The 26578-nt window shown below is 37.4% G+C and overlaps 1 long non-coding RNA gene across 2 annotated transcripts in view; it reads left to right on the top strand.

Annotated features, from left to right (window-relative positions):
* Positions 1-26578, top strand: part of LOC136291658 (uncharacterized) — a 52957-nt gene that overhangs the window by 11210 nt on the left and 15169 nt on the right. The window contains exon 4 of one of the 2 annotated variants that reach the window (XR_010721643.1): positions 7369-9067. The exons of the other annotated variant lie outside the window; for it this stretch is intronic. This is a non-coding gene — a long non-coding RNA (uncharacterized lncRNA). Of the gene's footprint in view, positions 1-7368; positions 9068-26578 lie in introns of those variants that run through there. 2 annotated transcript variants of the gene reach the window in all.

The raw sequence follows: 26578 nt of genomic DNA, 5'->3' as shown, positions 1-26578 counted from the left end.
TGCTGACACAAACCTGACTATTTTCAGTGCTGATTTTAGCTAACCACAGCTAGTTTGTCAGAAGGAGCAGTTACACACCTTTTTCAAGAGCTGGGATCCATTCCTTATTTTCTAAGGGATGGATATGGCAACAAAACACTAAGTCTGGAATACTGTCCTATGTGCATTTAGCTTTTGCAAAGGAAATATAGTGTGATGAAAAAGCTTTTAGTAAGCCTTGAATTTAGTTTCTGTGTTCACAGCCATTCCTAGTTTCTGGGATACATTTAAAAACAGCGTATGTCTTTACCTTCCAGCTGTTTTAAGAAATGCTTCTGTCCAGTTCTCTATATAACATGGAAAGAATGCATTTCCCTCACAGTCATAACAGCATGGAGTCACTTCCATTGGCTGTTAGTAGGGTGTGCACTATTATTTTGGAAAAGTAAAGGAGCCATCGGGTTACAAATGATTGTGTTGATACTGATGGAAAATGCCTTTTCTGAGACAGATTATTCTTTTTTCCCTACTGCCATTAGTGTCCCCTCAGTCATCCTTTGGTGTACTTTCACTGTATTACTCCGGTCAGGAATCTTTCATTTTTTTTCCTGGCACTGCTGAGAAATTAAAACATTCAAATTTTATGTGACAATTCAGTTGCCCGCACATTGTTTGGATCTTAGGATATATCCCATAGGCCTGTCTGAACTCTGAGGATAATACAGGGAAGAAAATGCAGGTGCGTGGGTGCACATCTGGAGGAGTAAGTGCTGTTATTTGCCACTGCTTGCTGTAACTCAATATATATCATTCAGAGACATTATTTATACACCTTGCTAATGATGTAAATGGGGTTGCTTTTTCACTGAACAATGGATTTATCCCTAACTGTTCTGAAGTTTTCTTCTCAATCTGAATTTCCCAATAATTCTAAGATATGTTTTATGTTTTTCCCTAAGCTCTTTAAAATGGATCCATTTCTACTCTATGATCAGAGCCAGGGAATGGCATATAACTGAAACTGCCAGTGGGTGTTCAGAACTGAATCAATTTATACTTTTCAAAAACGACAGATATTTACCATCTTTTTGACTTGTGAGTCACTGGTCCTGATTCACTTCGGAGACACTGAATATCAGCTTCTTATTTCATCCATCTATTTTTATACTGTAGGTCAGTCTATGCTTATTTGTAGCCAAACCCATGGGTTTAGTTTTGTCTTCAGGTTTTTTTTTCAGTTAGGATTTTAGAGGTACAAAGGGCTGAGCAAATAAAATCTGTTTTCACATATGTTGAAAGTTTAACAGCAGTGGGGGGAAAAAAGGATAACAGCAATACGTGAACTTTGTAAGATGAATTGTATCAGTGAAAAAAATTATTTATTTGAATGTCACCAGATAGTAAGATAAGAAAAAAAATGAATGGAAGGACTTGTATGTCATTATCTCACGATTGCACCAAGGTCACAACTGTAGAGGAACAATATAGATTTAAGTAAGTCATATAATTTATTTATGTTCCTGGTACATGTTGCAAAGTCTACTTCCTTTGCTGTCCCATTGATGTGGCAGATCTGCATTGGAAACTGGTGCTCCTTTTGAGCATCATGTGAGCTCAGGCAGATGTTGCAGGGCAGAAGTACAGCCAAAAAGCCTAGATGCTGTTCCTGCTGATTTGCTTCCAACATGATGTAGAAGAAAGCTACTGTCTATCAAAGCCAGTGGAGAGCTATTAAGTTCTTCAGAACTGTAAACATAAATTTAAAAATATTAGTGTTCTGTAATTGGAATGGCTGTTTTGGATTTCTCTAGCCCACATGCCCTTGTGCCGCTTACTGATACTGTAAATGTGAAAAACAGGGAATGATCAGCAACTGAAGGTAGGGAACTTACAAAAGGTCACAGTAATAAAGTTTATTTCTACCTCTAAGAGACCGTAGCTCCTCTTTCTTGTGGCAAAGATAGAAAAAAATGGGGGCGTGCCCTTTTTGTTCTCATTTTTTTGACATGAACAACACAAGCTTTTTTTGTTCTCACCTTCCAAACATGTACTATGGGCAGCTCTTATTTAAAAGAAAAAACTCATCTGTCTGCCCTTCAGACTACTGAACTGCTAAGTAAAGACAAGACAGGCATGGGAAAGCTGCTTAGATTCAAATATATTCATGGAGGAAAAGCTGAAGAAATCTGGGAGCAGGAAGCTGACTAAAGCAGAATAGCACTTAGTTAAGTACTCGTATGGTTCCCACAGATGATTAAAAAGCAGATGGCTTTGGGAGCTAACAGCCTGGATCCTCTGGGTTTGTGCTGTTAAGCAAAAGTGTCCTGGGAAAGGAAAGGGAAACTGAAGGCTCTTTCCCCCAGACTGTAGCTGCCTGCCACTGAGCCAAGCTTGATTTGATTCAGTCTGAATATTGGCTTGGATTTCTGAAAGGAAGTTTTGGAAGCCTGCCTCATTCATCAGAAATAATTTATGGTGCTACCACAGAGGCAAGAGGGCTCCTCATTATTGTTTCCTGCATTTTATGATGTTGGCACTCTTCCTGAAATAATTTAGGAATTGCAGACATAATAATTTGAATTTTATAAAAACAGATCTCATCAGTGAAATCCATATTTTTTCTAGGTTTCAGTAATGTGTCTCTTCCTCAGTAAATACTGAGGAAATTTTTCTGGCCACCAGCTGAAAATTAAACATGGAAAACAGCACTAAGGCAAGCCTTAAGTGGTTTAAGCTTAAATGGTAAAATTCTTTAGAATCTCTTATGGCCTGAATAAAAGTGTCAACTTCTTTGAAACTTGAGCTGAATCTGGAATCTTGGGAGATCAGAGAGCAAGATGCTGAAGATTACTGAGTTAGAGATCCAGTGATGGCTATTGGATTGATAGAAGGGAACAATGTTTAAATTCTTTTTCCGTGTAATTTAAGAAAATAAGAATGCCACTGTTGTGGCACACTGAAAGTTCACGGATATGTGCATTTGTGACCAAAACTGAAGGCTGCAAGAAAAGCAGAGCCTGCAGTAAAGTCTTCTCTGATTCCTCTCTCTGTCTTCAGCAGTTTGTCTCACTTACGTAATTTCAGTAATCTTAAGTGGCTTTTCATTTCATGGTTTTGTTCAATTTCATGTAAACCTTGCTCTGGACCTGTAATGGTGGAAAAGATTACATTGACGTTTGGTATTGTGCCCAGTGACAGAGAGAGAGAACTTCCCCTGGTGTTCTTAAAAAGATTCAGTAGAAACTCAGGGATCACTCAAAATACTTATTTTGAGATCACTTGTGGCATGAGAATCATATGATCTTTCCATAATTTACACAATAGGGACATTGTATGTTGAGAAATCAGATGGAGCTCTTTTCATGATTAACACTGGAGAATATAAAACCAAATAAACTTCATATAGTCATCTGAGAGAAATTAAAAAACCTGTCAGATAATTGTTGCAAACATGTATTTTTAGATCCATTAAGTTCAGCTCAATTTTGAAGTGCAGTTTTATTGAGAATACTAATATGTTTTAAGGAGCTTCTTGAAAGTCCTCAGTTCCAGGTCCTCAGTTCATCTGTCACTAATAGTGGTCCTGGTTTCCTGTTTGGATTTGCCATTCTGGCATCTGCAATAGAGCCAGAGACAGGGTGTTACCGTGAAAGTATTTGTCTCTCTTCAACTAAGTGATAGTGGGAACAGTTTGGAATTTCTCAGCTCTAGTATAATTTAGTCTTCAATGACATTAAGAAGGAAACCTGGGCAGGGATTTGTGGATTCCTTAAGTTCAAGGATTTGTCATTTGGTCTTTGTTTCCCCTTGTGCGTGTGTTATGATTGCACCACACTGCTTTTTCTTCATTAATTTTGCAGAAAACACTCCTGGAAAGAGAAGCTAGAAAACACTAAGTCTTGTCCAAAATAGCTATTTAGGCAATCAGACCACAGAAATTAAAGAAGAAAGGTGAGAAAAAGTAGAAAAAGCCACATAACAGGGGCGGTAATGTGATCAGTGTGTGAAATGGAAATGAAAGCATTTCAACTGAAGTTCCATTTTTCTTTTCTATGTTCCTGCCTTCAGTTTCCAACTTTTTCATCAAAACAATAAACATGATCTGCTTCAGTCACTCTGTAACTGAGGTAGCCAAGGAAGGGAGTCTTGAACCAAAAACAGCAAGCAGATTGGGTTTGATATATCACTGGTACTGGAATAATTCATTAAGGAGTGAACCTGTTGGTCTCCAGCTGTCAATATTATGTGGAATTTGCTGAGCATTTTGCCCTGCACCTCATCAAGGTCACTAGTACTGGAACGTTTGTCTCTGACACACATGTAAAGGACACAGGCTTCAGAATACAGAGGATAATGCAAGCAGCAAGCATGATCATAGCATAAAAACAAGCATCATAAGGAGGTTCTAAGAGATTGCAATGTAGCTGATGGTTGTAATCTAGCTTGCAAGAAACCTTGTCACATCTAGGTTTACTCAGTTTGCAGAATCTGAGAGATTACAGAAATTAAATTAGTTGTGGTAGCAGCAAGCTCTTGTGAATTTTAGATTTTGAATTAGATCTTGTCTTAAGCGGACTAGCAATAATTTTTGTCTACTGCAGTTGAATGGATTCTTATTTTCTCCTATTTAATAGTTCAAAATGGCATAATCCCACTACCATCATTGCCTAGTTAGTTTTGCATGCTGGTTTATTCAAAAGGAGTAGATAACCCCTTTGGACTGTTGAAATACAGTTTCAGGTGGGAATGGCTTTATCAGTTTATGAATTGGCTGTGCAGGATTATAATCTGTGTTTTGGATTTTCAAGATCTTTCTGCTGTCTGTACTACTTTCTCATGAGAACTCCCTTAATCAGAAATTCTTTTTCCTATGTCCAGAACAATAATAAATGTTTCAGTAGAACTAGATAAGCTGGATGAATTTTTCTGAATCCAGATTTGTAATGGCAGTCTAGATAACAGTTTTCATCCAGTTTTTCTTTGCTGGAACAATTAAGAAAATAGATTAAAACAGACTTTCTGGACTTCTTTATAAGAAAAGCTTGATAAGATTAGGAAGCTGGAATTCTGAGGATGCTTTGTATTTTCTTCTCTACCAGTGAGATGATTTTTCTTGATTTAATTGTCTGCCACAAAATTCTGTATTAATTTTAAGATGTGTAGCAGTGTATGCAAACACTGAACCCTGTGGCCGTCAGGTGTTTAAGGTTAAAGCATGGAAATAACTGAGTTCAAGTCTCGTTTTCCAAAGTGAAGCTGGCAACGACCTTGTATCCTCTTATCACAGAGACCTGGGACTCACCTGTGGCTGTGTAAAAGCTCTGTGGTGCTGTAATGGCCAATTTACAAAGGGATCTGTGGTGAAGTGTCCAATTTCCATAAAATCTACCAGAGTCAGCACTGTGGTGTGGAGCTCTGGTAAATCCCCATCTTGTTGCTTCTGCCAGTGAAGTGGGTCAAGGGGTGGTGGAAGGAAGAATCCTCCGTATTTGCAGGATGTCTTGGCATGAGGTTGTTTCTGGTATTCATCTCCCATTGCAGGGAAACATCAAAAACACACATGGTTCAGCACTTGGAGTCGGGAGCACTGGATGCTCGCCCATGATGCTGGGATTTAGATGAAGTTCTGCCACATGGGAGCAAAATTTCACAGGAGACACTTGATGCTCTTGAAATATATTTAGAACAACTTTTGTGCCAACTGAAAGTCATCTCCAGTTTTGAGTCCTCACTGGGCAAAATTGTTTATCCTAATGTAAACCATTTGGCTGTTTAATTTCACAATTCCTTTTACTGTTTTCTTTCTTGAGTTTCAATTTTTGTCTTTGCGTCTCCTGAACAATCATGGGTTTTTCCCTGCCTGTGAAATTCCAGTATTAAGTTTTTAATGAAATTAGGAGAATTTAAGGATTTGTTTAGCATAAAGTGTAACATCACCTTTAATAGATGGATCTCAGAAATTAAATATGTAGTTATTTTTGACTCTAATTAATCATGTGCTTTCCACATGAATTTATTTAGATTTCTAAGGTGGCAAATTCTAATCAGTACTAAGTTTTATTATTTTTGGTTCCTGAGGAAGGGACTTTGCTGTATAAAACCTTTCATTAGCTGTTATATAAACAAATCACATGCTTTACTGCATGCCATTATTTCCTGACAAGTTCTTGTATTTTATATTTGTCGAGATTTCTTATTACTTGTGTTTCTATTGCAATGCTCAAAGACAGCTCTTCCATTTCTAGCCTCGAGCCTTAATTATACATTAGGCCTTGAGCCAGAGATAAGCCCATGCTAACAAAATGTTTGTGTGTATCCTGGAAACGTAATCAGGATGGTGTTAACTGGGTTCATGTATTACATGGCACACCAGCAAACCCAGCAGCCTTCTTCCCCAGAGCAAGTGATAACCCTTATCTGACTCATTCTCCAAAGAACTGTCAGATCCAAGAGCTATTTGGTAACCAATGAAAGGGATTTTGCTGAAAAAAGTAAGTTACAAGTTTCCAATCCAACAAAAGATATTTAATGTGTGTACCTAAAATCAATGAGGCAATTCCACTGTTGTAAACAGATGTTTGCTGGATTGAGGCTCAGAAGCTCAATATAAGCGGTTTGAAAAATGTGGATTTTGCTATGGCTTGTATTAATTACTCAGGGAAAAAGGATTGATATTTAAGTCTTAATGGCCACATTAACTGAGTCTTCATGTCCAGATATACTTACATATTTTGATTGTTCTTGATGACAGCATAATTTGATAATCTGTAAAAATACAGACATTTCATTGATTAAGCTCTTTCTTCTATTTGTGCTTTGAAAAAATACATCAGTGTTTGTGGAGGCTGTGGTGATTCACACTGTGATTACAGATATCAGTTGCAGAGAGTTTCTTCTCCAGGCAGCTACAGAAGGGTTGAGACTTTATGGACGGTTCTTGCTAAATGCTGTTTTTCCATTTTGGTTCGAATAAGACTGGTGGATGGATGTGATAAAGTGGAGAGAATGCTCCAATGCACTCATCGAGTTTTCTGCCCATCAAAGCAGACAGAGAAAAAATAATCAATTTAATGCTATCTCACCATCATCAGCTGGGAAGAAGCGCATGAGAGGAAAAGGCGGACCATAATCATACAGGTTTTGGATATTAAATGATGGAGAGATGGCAGAGGGAGAAGAATGTAAGGCAGAGGAGTTTTATATTAATTTTGCCAAAAATAGATAGAATTTAGCCTACTTGGTCTGAAGCATTTACCATTAATGCAGATGGAAGGCCTTAAGTGTATGTACAAGTTCTCGTAATGTATGAGTTTTTCTTTTCTTTGTTTCCCAACCAATGTGGTTATTGTTATCTGCTCTTAAAATTTTCAAATTTTTTTTTTTTTTTAGCTCTCTCAGACCTGTCTTAGGATTGATTTCAGAACAAGTGGTTGAAGTGTTCCATTGTGTGGAACAGTGATTCCAAACCTGATATGACTGTATTCTTTTGGGATGACTGGCCTTCATGTTTCCCGTCCTTGGGACAGCCAAGAAAGCTAAGAAAGGCTGTCTCCACATAGCTACACAACTGAAAAAAATGACAACATTCCTTCCACTGTGCCTGACAAGATGTTTTCTGTATTTCCTGCTCCCTCTGAAGGGCTTTTCAAGAAAAAAAAAATGAACACAAAGGAATACTGAGACAATGGGATTACTAGAGGGAGAAGGATGGACTCAAATGTGTGACTGGTACCACTGAAATCAATACCCTGAGTCCTAATCTTACAACAGCTGTATAGATATTCATGCTTCTCTTTGTTAGATTCAGGGAGTTCAAATTAAATAACAGGTGTAAGTATACAGGGGAAAAAAAAGATCCTAGGCCTCATAATCATATAGGATGTATAGGAAACTCTTTGACAAAGAAACACAGTATTTACACTGCTCTTTTTCATTGTTTTCTTTCATCTAACCAAAGAAATTCACATGGTTTGTGGTGAATATTTTTAAAAGACAAAAGTACAATTCCTTCGCTACTGACTAAAATTTCCTAATGTTGCATGAAAAATACACTGCTGAAATTGATTGTGCTTTTCTCTGCTTTGTCAAAGCTTTGAAATTGAATACATATGGCTGTGTTTTTGCATTAAAATGGAGATATATGTGCAGATGTATATGTGCTCTATCTGCTGGAACAACTTTCAAAGGAAATTGTGCCTATTTTTGTTTAAACGTAAAAATTGAATTGTGTTTGCTTTTAATTTGAAGAAATTAGTGCTGCTCCAGTAGTCATAGAAACTGCAAATTAGAACAGTGTGTTGAAGAAAACCATCAGTAGAAATTCTGAATATTGAATAGAGTTTTCTTAAGTTTCTACCTGAATCTGTCAAGTATAGCAGCAGCAGCAATTTGATCATTACTTAAGGCTTAATGGTAGCAATGGTTAGGATTTAAGCAAAAGGCTACTCTGCATTTGCTGTCCACCCTCTATCAAACAAAAATTGAAACATGTTTTCTGCCATTGAAAAAATCCCTCTGGTTTGTAACACAGTACAGTTTATGCATTCTGAACCAGAGAAAGATGGAAATTGAAGATATTCTTCTACAGTTAGATGAAAACCTGTGTTATGAGCATATGGCCTTATCTTTATATCTGACGTACAGAAATTGGGGGATAAAATTCTATATTGAGTCTCTACTTAGACTCCAGAAATGTACTAGCTGTCTGTAAAATATGTAAACAAGAATATTATCAAATCTGTAGCTCTAAATAATGCAATTACAGACACTGATGAAGTAACTGGATATGAAATTAGTAATCATATGATTGTGTGGAATTATCTGATCTGATTTGCATGCTTGGCTCTTAAGAATTATGCAGGTGAATCAAGCTTGGTAAATAATTCATATTTTATCCTATAGCTAATTAATATAACATCATTTTTCTTGGTCTGCACTTTGTAGAAGTGCAGTATTTCCCTGAAATTAGCAATTTTCCCATAACAATTACCTATATTGAGGAATAAGGTCTGCTTTGCAAACTTTTTCATGTACAGCAACTATCCTTCAATATCTGAAAAGTGTTGGTTAATTCTAATTGGTCAAACAAACCGCCTTCTTTTTCTGTTTTTTACACCTGATTAAAATAATGCTTGAGTATAGAGTATTGGTGTGAACACATGCTTTAAAAACAGGTTTTCCGCATGTTTCTGATACGCTCCACTTGCCTCTAAATCACAGCCTTTGGTGTCCTGGAGTCAAAATAATTGATAGTGGGGAGTGGAAGTAAAGATCAGCAGCTTGGTTATTTGCCATAGGAAGTAAATGAAAATTAGTATGGTGAAAATTAGTACTGGGAAAATGTTTTCATGGGTTTAACAGCAGAATTTGGCTCCAGGTAAATGATTAGATACCAGTGGGGCTCACGGTATTTTAAGACACCTCCTGCTGTAGATTGGGTAATTACTGGCATCCAATGATATTGCAGAAATACCACAGTGAATTTATTAATAGGATATAGGTTTGGCTACTGGGGTTTGCCAGGAAAAGAGAAATCTGAATGAGGCAGTGCACTAGCAAAGCGAAGGGAAGTGTGTGCAAAGCTCCTCCATGTGTGTGTTTGCTATTCCCATCAGAATCTTGTGCCAAAACTAAAGGAATACTAAATGTGTTATAAAGAATGTGAAATGTGGAAATCAGACAGCCTTTTGAGAGCCTCAGTGCACTATGGAGTCCTTAAACTTTTGAAAGCAGTTGCAAGAATTTGGATTGCTCTCTGGAACACTGTCAACATTTAATAACAAGGAAACGTCAAAATAGAATTTGGTGGTAGGCAAGTGAGTATCACAATATTAATTTGATAGTCTATGAAAGGAACACTGTATAATCTTTCCATTTTGGAATTCTGTATTTATTGATTCATGTGCCAGAAAGGGTATGTATCCCCACAAGCTGTAGGATTTTTTGAAAGACAGCTGATACAGTTGCGGTAATTTTCCTAATTCACAATGAAAAATATTTAATGGGGGTTTTTTCTTATGGTATTTCTCTACTGGGAGAGGTTTTTCAAGGGGAATCAGCATTCAAACATTTTCTTGATTAAATGTATGGTAGCTTTAAAGAGAAATAAGGGGTTTTTTAAAAAAAAGGCAAGTTTTGGAATAACTTTCTAATCTCAAAGAAGAGAGGAAGGAATTATCCCAGTGAAATCTTCAGTTTTGCTTTTGCAGTTCAAAGAGTGAAGAGACCAAAGAGCTCTTTACTGTGTATCAAAGGACTGACAGCTTGGAGTTCAGACAGAGCTCTAAGTTCTGATCTAAGATTAATAAATATGCAAATGCTCAATCTTGAAAAAAAAAAAAACCCTCATAGAACCCAATCTTTGGCTCATATAATTGAATGTTTGTTTGAAATGACTAGTGTATTTCAGCTTAATAAGTTGTCACATTGTAAGTTGGTCGAACTCAGACCACGTCAGGCTGCTGCAGCTGGAAGGTATTTCAGCAAACTCCTAGTTACAAATACATGCTCTTTTAGACAAGGCACCATTCAGAATATCAGGTGGAAAAAGAGGAGATCGTTAAGATGCAAAGTGCCACTTATAGTTATTTATGGCACACGATCTTTTTGAAACAGTGTGTGCCCACAGTTGTGGCCTCACATATTTCTCAAGTACTGCGGGTCACTCCTTCGTGTCCTGAACAAGACAAGAATGGGGCTTAGCACTTGCTAAATGCTCCAGAACTGGAAATGGCTTTTCAAGTGCTACACTAAGTCACACCGATTCTCTGCAATGTCAAATATTTGTTTATTCGGACCTCATTTTTTGCAAGCGGGTTCAGTCACTCTTCAAGGGAGAATGACCTGGCCAAAACCACAGTGAGAGCGAAGTTAGTGGGCACAGAGTGCCCATTTCCAACTTGCCTTTGCTAGGATGATGCTCAGAGCTATATAAAATTGAGATGTCTTTTATGCTATAAAAGTCTTATGCGTAATAACATAGAAATTTGATTTGCATTTTGCATTTACTTTAAAATAAAGTATCTGATGCCAGTCATCCATAACTAAATGTGCTGGCTTTTGCTTTTGAGTACAAATAGTTCTATTTGTGAAGAAAGATGTCGTGTATGTTGAAAATATCTCCAAGCATTTTGTTTTCATAGCTGTTTAGCTTAAAAATAGGCATTTCATTTACCAGATTTTTTCAGCTCTCCAGGTTGCAGTCAGGAAGTTCAGCAGAATGCAACTGACAGTTACAGGTACTTTTTCTTGAGGGAATGTACTCTACCTGTGGGCTTCATTTCAAGGTGCCATTCAAGGGATTTCGTTAAATTTATGAAGCGTTTTAATAGTTTTCCCCTGGATTTATGCCCTGGTTTTCTCCAAGCTTGCACTCTTTCCTGTAATATATATATATAGGGGCAGGATGAAGTATTTTGAGTATGGAATATGCATAGAGCAAGAAGATTTGTAAAAATCTCACAATGTTAACAATAAAGTTGTAATATGTTTTGTTGTTTGGGATTCCCATAGAACAGAAGATCTAACTCCTTCCATCGTTTTCAGGGGGAGGAAATACTTCCAATCTTCCCAATTTAGTAAAGTGGGGTATTGCTCAAGATTTGGAGAGGTTTTATTTGAAATTTTATGAAAGCTCACAATGTTTCTCTAAGTTCTTCATGTAGGTTTTATTATTAATGCACATCTAATACTTTGTGTGTGTTTCCTTTTTATAAAGTCACTGAGGGAAAGGATGTATATACTGTCAGTGATAGTCTGCCTTATTTATATTTGAATTTGTATCTTGAAAGGGAGGGCAAAGGGTGAAAAATCAATTTGTGGACCTTTTCACTGAGAAAATACTGCAGAGAAATGATTTCACTGCAGTTTATTGCTCATGAAGAGAAGCAGCTTAGAGAAATCTTTACAACCAAGGGAATCTTAAACTCAGTGAAGCAGGAAGGTATGAAGCCATTCCTAGGTTAGAAAGGGAGGTTTCTATAATTGGAATATTACTTAAACAAGTCTGCTGTAAGTTAGCAGTGGAATACTTCTGAGTTTAAGCATTTTGGATGAAAAAATGTGAAAACTGTCCCTCCTCAGTGACATAACTGCTGATGTCGTAGGTTCAGGGTTTTTTCTGTCTTCCCATTTTTAAGTTTTAGAATTCCATTGAGACCTTGCTGATTAACACCCAGAACATCTGAGTAGTGTCAGTTCTGCCCTAAGAGATCTGCAGGAATGATTTTTTTTGTCCTAAAGTATGGATACCTCTCCAGCATTTTTATGCTTCAAAGGCATGACATTACCTATAGCTGGAGGTATGAAAACGGTGTTGCTATCAAGGAATACTCCAGGTGGGGTGGAATGGATGGATGCTTGGCTAAGGACGTGTGCCTGTGTAAGGCCAGATCAGGCCCTTCAGAACAGAGAAGGGACCATCAGTTGAATTGGTTCTCTTCCCTCTGTTTTACAGGAGGGCCCAGTGCTGGAGGGGAACTGTAACACCCATGTGAGGCGCAGAAATGTTCTGGGTGTGACCTGTCCAGTTAAAGGCTGACTAGCTTGAAATTCCCTCTCCTACTTTTTTTCTTCTCCTTCGGCTGCCATTAAAGCTAGAAAGCCCTTTCTGACCTTTCTAAACACAAACCAGGTTACATTTAGTCTGGGTAATTTCATGTATGTTGGTCTGTTTATTTCCTCTCTCTCTCTTTTTAATTTTCTTTAAAGAAAACCTTTTTTTACATTCCAGTTTTATGGGAAAATTTCCTGTAACTGCCTAATCGCACTTCCCAGCTGATTTCTAGTAAAATTTTCAGCTTATTATTGTCACACTTCTTCTTTGAAAGTAACACAATGGCTGAAGATAAGCTTGTTTTAAGAAATAGTGTTTTTTGTTGACATCTTTATGACTTTGTTGGTTTTGCAAGAACATGCGCCAATATTTTAGGAAATGTTAAGCTGATAATATTAAGTTCCTGTTACAAAGTATTCTGTCTTCTTCACCCCAGAAATATATGTAAGAAACCCAACAGAGCTACGTATGTGCTCCATAGAGAGTCATTTGAGTTCTGTTAGTTTGGGCATAATTGGTTAGAAACAAGGCTGGCTTTCTGCCTGCCTTTCCTTGATCTCTGAGGAGAAAATGATGTATGCAGAGAAGCATATCCAATTATAAATTATTTCAGGTTTTCAACTGACTGGTTTGAGATTTGATATCCTGTCATGATTCAAAGATGAGAGGATTAGGTTAAACAAACCTTTCTTTTAGCAGCAGAAAAGGAGTACAATGAAGTTAGATGGCTACTGCAACTTAAGTGGGGTGTGATATTGGGTGAAATGATTTTTTGACAGTTACTCAATTTGAGATGCAGATCAGAGAAACAGGAGAAAAATATTAGGGTTTTTCTGTTACTGTATTGTTACAAGATAAACTATTCCTTGTCAAAGTTGGAAAAAACCCCTTTTTCTTCCATGCATTTGAAACTGAACATGAATTTTGAGAAAATAGACACGCACATGTTTTATCAGAAGTAGAAAACTTGTGAAAATACAATCCCTAGCACATATTTTCAGTGTGCTAACCTAAAGGACACAATATCAATAAAAACTGAAATATTCTCTGTATTTGTGGGAATAAGAGACTCCCAATAGTCTTCCAGTAGGGCACAAAATTAACAGACTGTGGGCCAAAGCCAAACCTTCACAGATGTTCTTCATGGAGACTGTCTATTAAGAGACTAAACCATTTGGGTTAGACTATTTCCAATATGGTAAAGGGACTGAGAGATTAGAGAGGAAATGATGGAAATTACTCTGACCATGAAGAAATAAGGAAGAGAACCCAAACTGAACCAATGGCCACTCTCACCCCTTGAAAAGTCCTTATCGTAGGATGTGAGCACCCTGCCTGGAGAGGAGGTGCCATGAGAATTGTGGGCCTGAGTTGTAAAGAGAGTGTCCTTGTCTTGCACTAGAGGTGATCAGAATGTTTCCTGTGAACTTTTTTCTTCTTTTCCTGTGGCCTCTTAATGAGCAATTTGCTATTTAACCTTTTAACAAATTTTAAAAATGCATTATTAATTGAAAATTCATATTCCCGTTACCCCAACATCCAGAGGCGTTCTCTGATTCAATGACAGTCAAAGCTTTTTTTAATGGGAATTCTGACTTTAAGGTAGTAATTCAGGAAAAAATGATGACATCAATTTTTCTATAAATATTAAAAACTTTGATTGCAAGTGGGAATGTTTTGGAACATGGGGGTTTTTTTAATATAATTTATCTTTTGTAAAGAAACATTTCCTGTTCATTCACACAAAGCAATGTCAACAATACTGTCAATAAGAAAGATTCCTGCGCATTAATTTGAAATTTTAATTTGAAAAGACGGTGGCTGAGAACTGGCATAGGTTTCCTCAAGAGGTTGTGGAGTCTCCATCCTTGAAGATACTACAAAGCTGGACATGGTGCTGTTCAGCCTTTTCTAGGTGGCCCTGCTTGGGCAAACGGATGACAACACGACTTCCAGAAGCACTCCAAGCCTCTGGCATTCAGTGATTCTCTGGAAAGTCACTTAATTGGTCACCATTGTTTCAGATCAATCAAAACAACAATGCCTAAGTACATGCTGACCCTGTAGTATAGTTCTTCTCTCTGCTTTTGACAGGCCTCTGAGAGGTTTTGTTTTTTTTTTTCTTTTGTTTGTGTCTATTTTTTCTATATGCCCATCATTTTGATTTCCTTTATTTCCAATTCTCTATTTTTTTTTCTTTGTTTGCTTGGTTTTAATTGAAATGTATTTATCGCCTTGTTCTGACTGGAGGAAGTCGTGTGGCTCTCCTCTGTGAAAGACTTCATGCTGACAAACCAGTCCCATCCTTGCAAATTTCATATTGACTGTGAAGAGTTCCAAGGTTTGTTGCTTTGGCAATTAAGGTTCTATCCCCAGCTCATTGAAAATGAATTATAAAGTTTAACAACCTTAAATGCAGGATCAATCAATCTCAACAGGCAGACAGAGTGATCCAGTGTAGCTATCTCACTACAAGAAGCAAAATGTGATTTAGTGTAAATCCCTTTTTTCTTTTTTTTCTGAGGTTTTGTTGTTGTCTTTCTTTTTCTTTTCTTTTTTTTTCCTTTTAACTTCCAAAAAGCCTAATGAAGCTTGCTATTGAATAATTAATGAAAATAACTGGTATCAAAATTTGTCAAAATTACAGCCTCCGTTCCAGGCTTGGTACACCTTCAAATAATTGAATGTAATATCAGACTTTCCACCTATAGTTTAATTATGCTATTTGTATTACCATAGCTTTTTGCTACATCTGTAAAGACTTGCTGGTTTTAGAAGTAAAATTAATTTGTTTGTATTTTCCTTCTGATTCTATTTGTTTCAATAAATTGTGAAATGTGAGCCTAATCAGCCATTAGCATTTGGCTCAACTGCATTTAATTTATTGAGCAGAGCAAGCACCCTATGATATCTGATAGGCCAAAACAGACGTGTTATTAGTTTACATTCTGAACGCAGACAGGATAAATAATTACAAGTGCAGTACAGTGTGAAATGTCTAACAAAAAGTGTAGTTTCATGAAAAATATTGGAAGAGGCAATCTCATATATTTGCAAATGCATTCCAAGAACTGGATTTGTTTATGTGTGCTTTAAGGGAGTGAGGGGTTGGAAGAGAAAGCTGTAAGAATTGTTCCACACTTGCTTCCTTTTTCCTTCTACATGACTAATGAAAACAGAACATATTCAGATTTGAAGAATATGTTCTGACAATTATATAAATGCAACCAATGTTAGGCATAACTTATCTCTGAGAAACAAGCTTCTGTTTATTTTCCTCAAGCTGCTCTGCATACTAGCACAATACAAAGTTAGAGATTATTTGTTCTAGAAAATGTACAGAAGAGTTTCTAAAATCAAATCTGTGCAAAGCATGTATTATTTTAAGATAAATATATCAGATAGCTTACTCTGCCGGCCTTTATTGCTTTTAATAATTTTATATCCATCTGCCTGTTCCAGCTTCCAGAAATTTGCTGCAGACTGTTATGGCATTTAGATATCCGATGATCACAATAGGACTGGTGCTGGTTTTAAGGAGGAAATTTTTCAGTATTCCAATTTCCTTAGTCTGTGACAAAGGCTTAAGATAAAAAATACTAATACACACCTGAAATTCCAATCTGACTGTAAAAGCTGCTGCATTTTTTGTGTCTTAGTAGAAGTATATGCAATTCTGCAAGTCATTATGTTTATAAAAATACATTTAAGTAATTATATTTGCTCCAGTAGGACATTACACGAGTCAGACTATTTGGCTTCTGTAAAAGTCTTTGTAGGACTTTGTTCAGCTCTTGATGAAGACTTTATCATGTGGTTCTCATTGAAATTAGTGGACATTTTTCTTTCAGTGTAATTTAAATAGAATTGGGATGGAATATCTTGGGATCCCAAGAGATAATAATGGTCTGCATTTCAAAATCTTACCCTGGAATCTGCACTGCAGAAGAAATGGTATTAGGTCTACTCTGACATAGTCTTGAACACAAATATATATCCATAGAATTACAGTGAGGAGGCTGCAAAAACCTAAATTGCATCGAGAATATTGGAGGAGGTGGAGGGCACTTAAGGTCCTCCATTCAGTAGTAGCGATTCCAATCATCAGCCTCCACTGAGTAAACCTAAACTCTGTTAAATATTCTCAGCTCTTTAGGTGCTAGATTAATAGCTTGTGTTGCCTAGTGCTGCAGCACAGTGACTCACATTTCCCCTGTGTTGTAGATACATTCCACTTGGCCTGAGTTAAATGATCCTGAATCTGACTGCATCAAAATTTTCAATACTCATGCCATAATCGTATCTGGATCTAATTAACCTAGCTCATTTTTTTTTTTTTTTATATTCTCAATGAAGCAACAGTATTAGTCCCCATCTGTGATTTCTATTATGCATAAATTTCACGCGTTTCTAGGTAGATTAAATAAATTGCAAAGATTAGGAAAACAAACCCGAATCCCACTACTGTACATTGTGGTACTAGAGAAAAGTTTGCAGAGGATGAGAGGAAGAACAAGAGTAAGTAGGATCAGAAATAAAATGTAACTGGATTGATAAATCAGATGCCATCCTTATGGGACAGCTGTTATTTTAATGACAGACTCCCCATGGGATGTTTGCCAGATGTGAGGAAAGCATTACTCATGGTTTAGAGACCTTTTTTGTCCTGATCAAGGGTGATGTTGGTGGAGGCAGAAGATGGAGCATTACCCAGAGCTGGTATAATCAATGCTATCTCCAGTGCTTAAAACATGGGGCTACACTGAGCTCCAAAACTTCCTCTCCAACAAAAGGGAATAGTAGGTATTCTCAGTGTAGGAGCATTGTCTTGACAGCATGTGGATTTGCTGTGCTCAAAATTCTGTAGTTCTATCTGTGCCTCAGGTGGTAAAGGGAAGATTTCACTGTCCATTGCATGGGGACCCAGGGTTAAGTAATTTATTCGGTATTTTGGCTAGTTTAATGTAACATAAATGCCAGTTCCATTTCAGGCCTTGTGTTGGCAGAATCTGTCAGACCCTGGCTTATGAAAACTCTGCAGAAGGGTAGTAAAAGATGGTAAGAATCCCTGTGTTGTGTGGTCTTTGGCGAAATAGGTCCAGAAAAGACATCAAGGAACCATGTGACTTATTCCTTTTCTCTAGGGTGAGATGAGCTATTCTTACACATTTATGACAGAAATCTGGTTTGCTCTGCAAATGGACAATCACAGCTTTGCTGGGCAATATTCTCCTAGTCTTTCTATCACTGAGTTTTATATACAGCCTGATTTTAAACACTTCCCTTTCCTGCATCTGTAACATTCTTTTCTATTTAAGTCCCACAGAGAGGTTTGCTAATTTCTTAATTTGAAACCTTCTCTCATTCTTTCATTTTTAGACTGTAGAAAGCCCAGTGCATTTGTCTTTCCATGTGTCATGCACTGTCTCCTCTTAGGATACCAGTGCTCACATTTATATTTTTTGGCTTTCCAAATGAGACATATTACTGTGAAAAGCTGGGTGGATTTTAGGTGGCTTTGTTTACTGTTATAAGACCTGCTTAAAATTACCTATAGTGGGGTGCATATTCCATAAGCGGGGGTAATGATTAGTAAAGAAAATGTGACTGAATCCTTTAGTAGATTCCCTTTCACATTTTACAGTGTTTAATTGCTTCTATTGTTTCGAATTCTCACTTTAAAAATAAAAAGTCTACTTTAGATATTCTGTTCAAAGGCTCTGAGCTTTTAACTCAGCATTTTGCTTTTATTTCTGTGTAAAAGTGCCCATTATGTGATACTCTGAACGTTGTGATCTCCTTTTTTTCTTTCTCTTGAAAGCAAATCCCTTTTTTGATCCCTTTTAATCTCTCATAATCTCACATCTTTCTTCCCAAATAGATGGACGCATTTTTACTGTGTAATGTCTCCCTAGGCAGAGTATTTGATATTAGAGATGGATTTGATAGTTCTTCCCAGTGCGCCAGAACCAGTGTGCCTCCATTTAGCTCTCCTACTACTTGTTTCATTAAATCTTCTGGTTGGAATGTGTTTGCTTTTCCCCAGGTTTGATTTTAACAAGCAAGTTTGTGAGATTACCTGGGGAAACAAAATGCAAATGTGCTGAAGTGTTTCAGAAGTAATCACACATCAAAGAGGGTAAAGCCCCTCCTTCCCCCAAAAATCTCTAAGAAAGCTTGCAGATTGATATCAAAAATTGGGGCATCTACAAAGTGAGAACTTGTAAACAGCTTCAACAACATGCTGTGTGTTCAGAAGTCTGGGAACTTCAGTGGATTGTCACAGATTGTGAAATGATCATCTGCAGTGTCGTAATTCAGGATATACCTGTACATTCAGTCTTTTATGATGGTGCTGTAACAAAGTAGAGACATTTTTATTAGTTTTTACGTAGACAAAATTCATAAGAGAATCCAGAGACCACACTCAGTCAGAAGAGTAGCCAAGAACACTGTGTCAGGCATGAGTTCAGCCTGCTGCATCCGTGTGTCTGTTGGCATTAAGCTAAGGAATGTTCAGAGGGGTTTTCCCTAACTGCAGCCCGCTTCTTTACTCTTGCAACAAATCTGTGGGAAAGAAATAAAATGTCCTTCAGGTTCAGAGCCCAGCAGGTCAGTGTGTTTCCATCTGGTGTTACCTTTAACCGTTCCAACCTAAGCCAAGCAGTCTATGCTAAGGCTTCACCTCTGAACACTTTATTATTTCAAAAGGAAACTTCTTTTCAAATTGGAGTTCATGAGAAACAACCTTAGTCGTGGAGGAAACCATTGTTTTTGTGATGAATAGCATTTCTGAAATTGCAAGTTTTTGGATGGCAGAAATTGCATTTTCTTCCCTCCTTGATTTTTAATCTTTGTTTCAGCCACCCTGGAATGGAAGAAAAATTGAAAATGGTAACAGGCTGGAACAGGCTGCATGAGAGCAGTACTTGTTTCACTCCTTGCCTGTGTTACTTTATTCTTGGGTTTCTTCTGATTCTTCAGCAGATACCGATGGAGGTGTCAAATGTTTCGGAAATTTATATAGATTACAGAACTAACACAAGGGATGCCCCCTACAGTATACTCAAGAAATTCTTCCTCCTCTTCACTGTTAAACAGTCTTATTTAATTGGTAAGACATTGTGTTCTAGTGTCAAAGAAAGAGACTCTGTTCTGAAGAGATATTTAATATTACTAAACTATGTATTATATCATCAAATTGACTTCATGGTTTAAAGCAGAAAATAAACTCAGAGAAGTAATTAACCAATTTCTCATCAGACATTTTAAATTATGTTGTGGCTGATGTTCAATCTGTTTGAGTTTGTGTCTTTTGGGGTTCTTCTTCCTTTTTTTACAAGAGCTATTACATAAAATAGAGTTATTTCTGGACATCTTATGCTTATCCAGTTTATTGCTTTTATTAATTTTGAAGAGTCAAGACTCTATTGATCAAAAGAAAGAATAGGTTTTAAATAGTAGTACATTTTTTCCACTGGAGTCTTGATGAAATGTATTTTTTGTTAATGCACATCTCTAGGTAGTTGAAAGTAGCTTCCATTTAGAAGAGTGTATGTTATCAGAGAGTGAAGAAACAGCCTAGTTTTACAAAAGTGATGGATAGTCTCTGGCCTATTTTAGAAATAGATAATGTGAGATAACTCATGCTGAGATCTCTCACAATAGGAAGGGACATTGAAAAGTGGATCTAATGGAGTGAAATTTATCTCTTGGATTTAGTAGAATTGATAGAAGCAGTAATTTCCCCATCTAAAATCTTCATAACTGCTTTAAAACCCTCACATTATATACATATATACACATTTTCTTTTTCATGTCTATGTTGACTGGGTTTTATAACCTTTTAAATTTCCATGGTTGTTGTGGTTAGGTACTCCATGCATCACTACAGACGTGGGGCAGTGTGGCTGGAGTGGAGCCCAGCGGAAAAGGACCTGGGGGTGCTGGTCAAGAGCTGCTGAACATGAGCCAGGCTGTGCCCAGGGGGGCAGCGACACCCTGGCCTGTGTCAGCAGTGGTGTGGCCAGCAGGAGCAGGGCAGGGACTGTCCCCCTGTCCTGGGCACTGCTGAGGTCACGCCTCGAGTGCTGTGTCCAGCTCTGGGCCCCACTTCAGGAAGGACATGGAGGGGCTGGAGCGAGTCCAGAGAAGGGAAATGGAGCTGGAGAGGGGTTTGGAGCATGAGTCTGATGAGGAGCTGAGGGAGCTGGGGGTGTTCAGCCTGGAGAAGAGGCTCAGGGGGGATTTCACCACTCTCTGCATCTGCCTGAAGGGAGGGTGGAGCCAGGTGGGGATCAGCCTTTTCTCCCAGGAAAGCAGTGATAGGATAAAAGGAAATAACCTCAAACTGCACCAGGGCTGGACATCAGAAAGGTCTTATCCAACCTAAATCATCTTATGATTCTATCCTATGATTCTAAAGTACTCCAGCCAGATCAGGTGTCTGGATAAGCAGACATTTATAAGGAAGAGTTTTCAGTCTTCAACAGATAAGAGTCTAAAGCACTAGACAGAGAAGATAAATGAAACCAACAGATGGAGGGAAGTGTAGGAAGAGAACAAGTAGCAGAAATAGCTGCATATTTTGACATAATCAGATAGCATTCCCTGACATATCACTATATCTGACTACAACAACGCTGCATGTTCAGTGTAGGTAGTTTGAATCTCTTCAGCCAGTAATACGAAGTTCACATGGCATCTTCTGCATCTTCCGTTTTACATCTGGAAAAATTGCTTTGTCCTTGGTGCCACGTTTCTGACTCTTGAAAAAGCAGTGATTGTAGAAATTTTTAGCACTAGCTTTTGATTTACCTGAGAAATGTCAGCTTGTGTTCAGGAAGGGAAACTGTTTTCAGCTAAATTTGTAGTTGTTTTTAATGTAGTACAATATTGTCACAGGATACTGGATCCATGTCAAAGATAAAGGTTTCTAAAATTAAAAAATAAAAATTTAAAAAAAAAAAAAAAAAAACCCAAAAAAAACAAGAAAAAGAAAAGATCTGAAGTACAGACAAAAATTTGTTACTGGACGAATTACTATTGCAGATAACCAAAGAGCTGCACGTTTTGTCTGATGGTAAGAAGATAGTAGAACGGTAGATACTTCAGTGTTGAGCCGACGTATTGTGACAATATGCAAAAACGCAATTTAGGAGGTGATTGTGCTCAAGAAAGTCTTCTAGAATTTAGAATGCAGTTGAAATTGAAGAAGGACTCTTTTATAAGCAAGCTATGCTTATATATAGATGTTAGGTATATATATTTATATATATATATATATCTGTCCTTATATTACTGAATATTTAAACAGACACAGTAATGTCAGAGAAAGCTGGCACTAGACTTGCTCTGGAAGTGTCTTTTGTTCCTGTCTCTGTTGTCTAAAGAGGGACATCTCTCTCCCTAAGCAAGAGCATCCAGCTTAGGCTACACGTTTAAATTCTAGGTGTCAGAATGTTGGTCAAAGGAATGCTTCCCTCAAACTTTGTAGTTAAAAATGCAAGGATATCAGGAATTATCTTCAGCTGAACTCATAAATTGAGTTTGTTTATTGAAGCAAAAAGTGTCAAATCCTTAGGCGTCCTGTGATTGCTTTATCCATACACTTGACCTACAGCAAAGTCTGAGTAGTCCAATGAGTTCTGGTCTATTAGGCTTGCCTTTAAAACCATGAAGAATAGAAATCTGCCTAGGGAACAGATGTTCCTATTTGTAAGCTTTTACTTTCAAGAGCAGTTTGTGTTGGGTCTGCAGCTGTTGCACATGGGCACATAGCATTCCAGGGATGTTATTCTTGTCTTATCCTGGTTTCTGCCTAGGGAGTCAATAGGATAGTGTATGTTTTCTAGGCTTAGATCTTCATGTTATGCCATGCTGCTTTGGAACTTGTCTTCAACCTGCCACCCTTGAGCCCTATTTAATAAAAGTCCTTCCATTTCTTCCCATTTTGTCCATGTCTCACATCCTGTATATAAAAGAAAACAATTGGCCTTCTTGGTCTGAACCTTTGCCTTAATCTCCTTTCCAAGCTGTTAGGAATGACTGCTCCTTCTTACTGTTTAGCATGCTGATATTTTTGGTTGTTGGTTGATCAGTAACCTGTTTAATATCTCTTCATCTTGCCCACAGCTGCACTCTTGATCTGAATTCATACTTTGCTTTATTCTCTCCTGGAGCCTGCAGTGTATTCTCAGACCCCTAAAGCAGGCAGCTCACCAGCAAGAATTGCTCAATCTGCTTGATTCATCCCATTCTGAAAATGACATAATGAAGGCATTGATTTTTTCATGGTCACATTAAAGAGTATCAAGGATGGGGAATTCCTTCTCATTGTTTACATACAGGCATTAAATGAGACTAATTTTCACTTTCTCACACACCAGTTCTCATAAACAAGCAGTTCTGCTGGTTTAATATATAAAAGTTATTCTTTAATACCCTGCCATGATATAAGGACTATTTCAGAAGTTATTAGTTTGTTGTGTTTTTTTTCTTCTGAAAGCTGTATATTCTGACACGTTCCTCTCTTTCCCTGAATTGTTATGAATTTAAAAGCCTTTTTAGCAGTGGACTAATATGTGTCACTGTCTGTTATGCGTCCCCTATTTATTCAGTTAGAATTTTAAAAGCTGCTGTAATGAGAGGAAGCCTCTGTAGTTTTGTATTTACTGGGCCTGATTGCTGAAGTGTAGGATGACAGAATTAATTTGTAATTTTTTTTACTTAGTGCTACTCATTATTACTACATATTATTTCTCCTTATAATTTCTTTTAATAATTCAGTGAAAACACTGTCAGCAGTGGATGCTATTAATATTTCTGATCATCCTAGAATCTCATTGAAGCTGCATTTCCTGTAGATAATTAATTGGAAAACAGCTATTTGTTCCTACCCTCCAGAAATTTCAGCACTGAAGGACTCATTAAAGTAGTAGATTGAGCATTGTAGGGATGTACTTTTTGAAACTGAATTTCCCCGCCCCCCCCCCCCATTCTTTATTTTCCTTTCAGTTGGTATAATTTCCTTTGTGTATTTGTACGTTATCTATTTCCTGACAGTATTTTTTATCCTGTTGCTCTTCACTTTTTCCAAAAAATAATGAAAATTTTGGATTTTGTGTGTTACTTCCTACTGCTTTATCACTGATTATATTTCAACACTTTCCTGGTGTTTTTCATGTTATCATGTTTCTCATCTTCAAAACCATTCTTTGCGACTGCCTGGAATTCCTGTACACTGTTTTCCTCTGAAATTTCTACTGCTGTTGTTTGGGTTCCTGTTGCAAGGGATGACAGGAATGAAATCTGCCTCTCTGTTCTCTTTCATGATTCTGGGCAGCGCATTTGAGCCCCTAGTCAATAATTAATTACTGTGTGATTTTTCTGGATACTTGTTCATGCTCATGATTTTTTTTTTTTTATCAGAGATTATATTTTTCACAAGTGTAACTTCAGATACTAAAATGAATCCCTCGTATTTTGCTCTAATGCATCATGAAGAACCTTACTCCCTCATTTCCACAAACAAAACTTTATTTTTTCAATGTAGTCACTTGGAGCGATTCCTGTGATGTATCTTGGGCACATTCACTGCATCGATTCAAGCTTTCTAGAACACATTATGATGTACAGAGAATATTAATCGCTTGTTTCTTCCCTGTAAACATATTGATGTCATCCCAACTTAATGGGTAGCATAATATCCTTCACTATAGAGTTTAGCCCTCTAGTCATTCCTGCCTGATAAGGGTCTAAATGTGCTAATTTTGAGAGCCTAAACTTTTTTTAAGAAAAAGCTATGACATATAATCCATGCTGCATCCAAACTCTGGAGGGATCAAAACATTGATATGAATATCCCAAGTGCCATCTCTTCTTTTTAGAGGCCTGCCTAAACGTTTCTTGTTTTGGTTTTTATGACATAGAATCACAGAACAGTCTGGGTTGGAAGGGACTTCATGGATCATTTATTTCCAATCCCCTTGCTGTGGGCAGGGACATCTCCACTATCCCAGGTTGCTCAGAGCCCCGTCCAACCTGGCCTTGACCATGTCCAGGGATGGGACACCCGTAACTTCTCTGGGCAGCCTGTGCCTCACGACCCTCATAGTAAATAATTTTTTCCTATTATCCAATCTAAACCTTTTAGTCTGAAGCCATTCCCCCCTGTCCTATGTAATTTCAGGGCTTTCAGAAGTTCATATACTTTTAGCTGGGGTCCATACAAAAATGTGGCAATTCAATTAGAAATGGAGCCAGAGAAGTAAAAGTCAGGGCAAGGAAGTAAAGCCCCATTTCTGCAGCTGTTTTTTCACACATAGATCCTCATGCCTGTGCTGAGATTCATGGAGGTCATTGAGATTCTGTGTAGATTGAACAGCAACAGTCTCAAGCTCCAGAGACTTCCCTGATTCAGATGTTCAGAGAAGAATTATGTATGTGTGCATTTCTTGTTCATTTGAGTTAGAAAACTAAATACAAAGCCAATTCTTGCTAATTCAGATTCAAATCAAGCAATGCAAACTCAGTCGAATGAATTTTCCATATAATTAGCTTTATCTGTGAGGCTGTAGTGTAACACAACTTTTTTGTTACATTTAACACTAAACTTCATCTGCTTAATACCCAGGAGTAGTTAAGGGGTTTCAAAATGAATAGAGATAACCTGATTTTACAGAAATCATTCTGCATTAGTTTTGTTTTGTGCAAGATGGAAAATGGTGATATTAATTAAAATGCATCAATGCCAAGCACTATTTCTGTTTAATTTCGTGGAAACAATTTCCTCAAATACATTTGTAACTGAGATGTATGCAAGGGAACAACTCTGATTTTCAACCTCTTTGCTCTCCTGAGGGACACCTTCATGCTTCAGGTGGGACACAGACCTGCTGCACCATGAGAAACTCAGAATAATGTAACAGAACATATGCAGAGCCCTGGGCTGCCCTTTTCTAGGCAAGTTATATATATGTATGAAACACATTGCTCCTCTGAGACCTGACTGGTGACTTTTTTACCATCAATAAATTATTTCAGGCTTACATTTTTTTTATGCTTGCCCATGTCAGGGAGAGGGGTTGGACTTAGATGATCTTTAAGGTCCCTTCCAAGCAAAGCCATTTGATGACTCTATGATTTTCTTTAGGCCCAGATATGTTACATAAAATGCCCCGTCGTGTCTATCCTGTATCCTTTCCATGCTGCAGGAATATTGAGAGTAATTGGTCCATCCTTGCATGTGTTTGGCTTTGCCAGAAGCTTCATGATTTTCCAGACACGCATTTTTCCCCCAGATTATGTCTTTTTTATTGCTGTTGTCACTTTCTTGTAATTTTTTTTCCTATGCCAGCTTCCTATATGGATCTTTACAGCAGGACACCTGGTTTGACTCAAATTATATGTAAGCATGTAGTAAGCTTCTGATCCTCTGGAATAGCTCAAAAATGATCATGCTAAACAATAAAATCATTAGGTTGTGAATAATTTCAATTTTATGCAATGGTTAGAGACAGCGGTTATTTTTATCAGTGAAGTGTAAGAAGAATTTGACTGACTAGATCTAAACCCACATTTAAATATTTTCTACAAGGATACGTGGGCATGTCTCAAGATTTCCTTTAGTTAGATTTTTTTTTTGAAGATGCAAGTAATAAGTAGTCATACTTTTCATCAACATATCAGTTATTTTTATAGACAAAACCATAAAAATGTGTAGATTAATGAAGTGCTCTGCATGAAAAATAGGACAATATAAAAGATGGACATTAGGTAAGGGGCGTGGGTACCTTGGAGAGAATGAACTCTTTGCCATTTGTCCTGAGCCTTTGCTCCTGTTTGTGTAGCAATGAAGGATTTTGGCCTCAGGAGTTATACATTTATTCTCAGCAAATAATCTCAATGGTGTTACAAAGCCCTCCAAATTCTACAGCAAAGAAGGAAGAGTCAAAATATGCCATAAATAAATATCAATCCCAAAACACTTTGCCCCACTGGATCGTGAGCAGAAGAAGGGTGTGGTAACTCAGCACCCAAAATATT

The sequence above is a fragment of the Chamaea fasciata genome, unplaced genomic scaffold, assembly GCF_029207755.1.
Source record: "Chamaea fasciata isolate MVZ Bird 193981 ecotype frontalis unplaced genomic scaffold, bChaFas1.0.hap1 SCAF_7, whole genome shotgun sequence".
Lineage (NCBI taxonomy): Eukaryota > Metazoa > Chordata > Aves > Passeriformes > Sylviidae > Chamaea > Chamaea fasciata.
The sequence above is the reverse complement of the archived record's forward strand: the minus strand, read 5'-3'. Positions and strand labels throughout refer to the sequence as shown.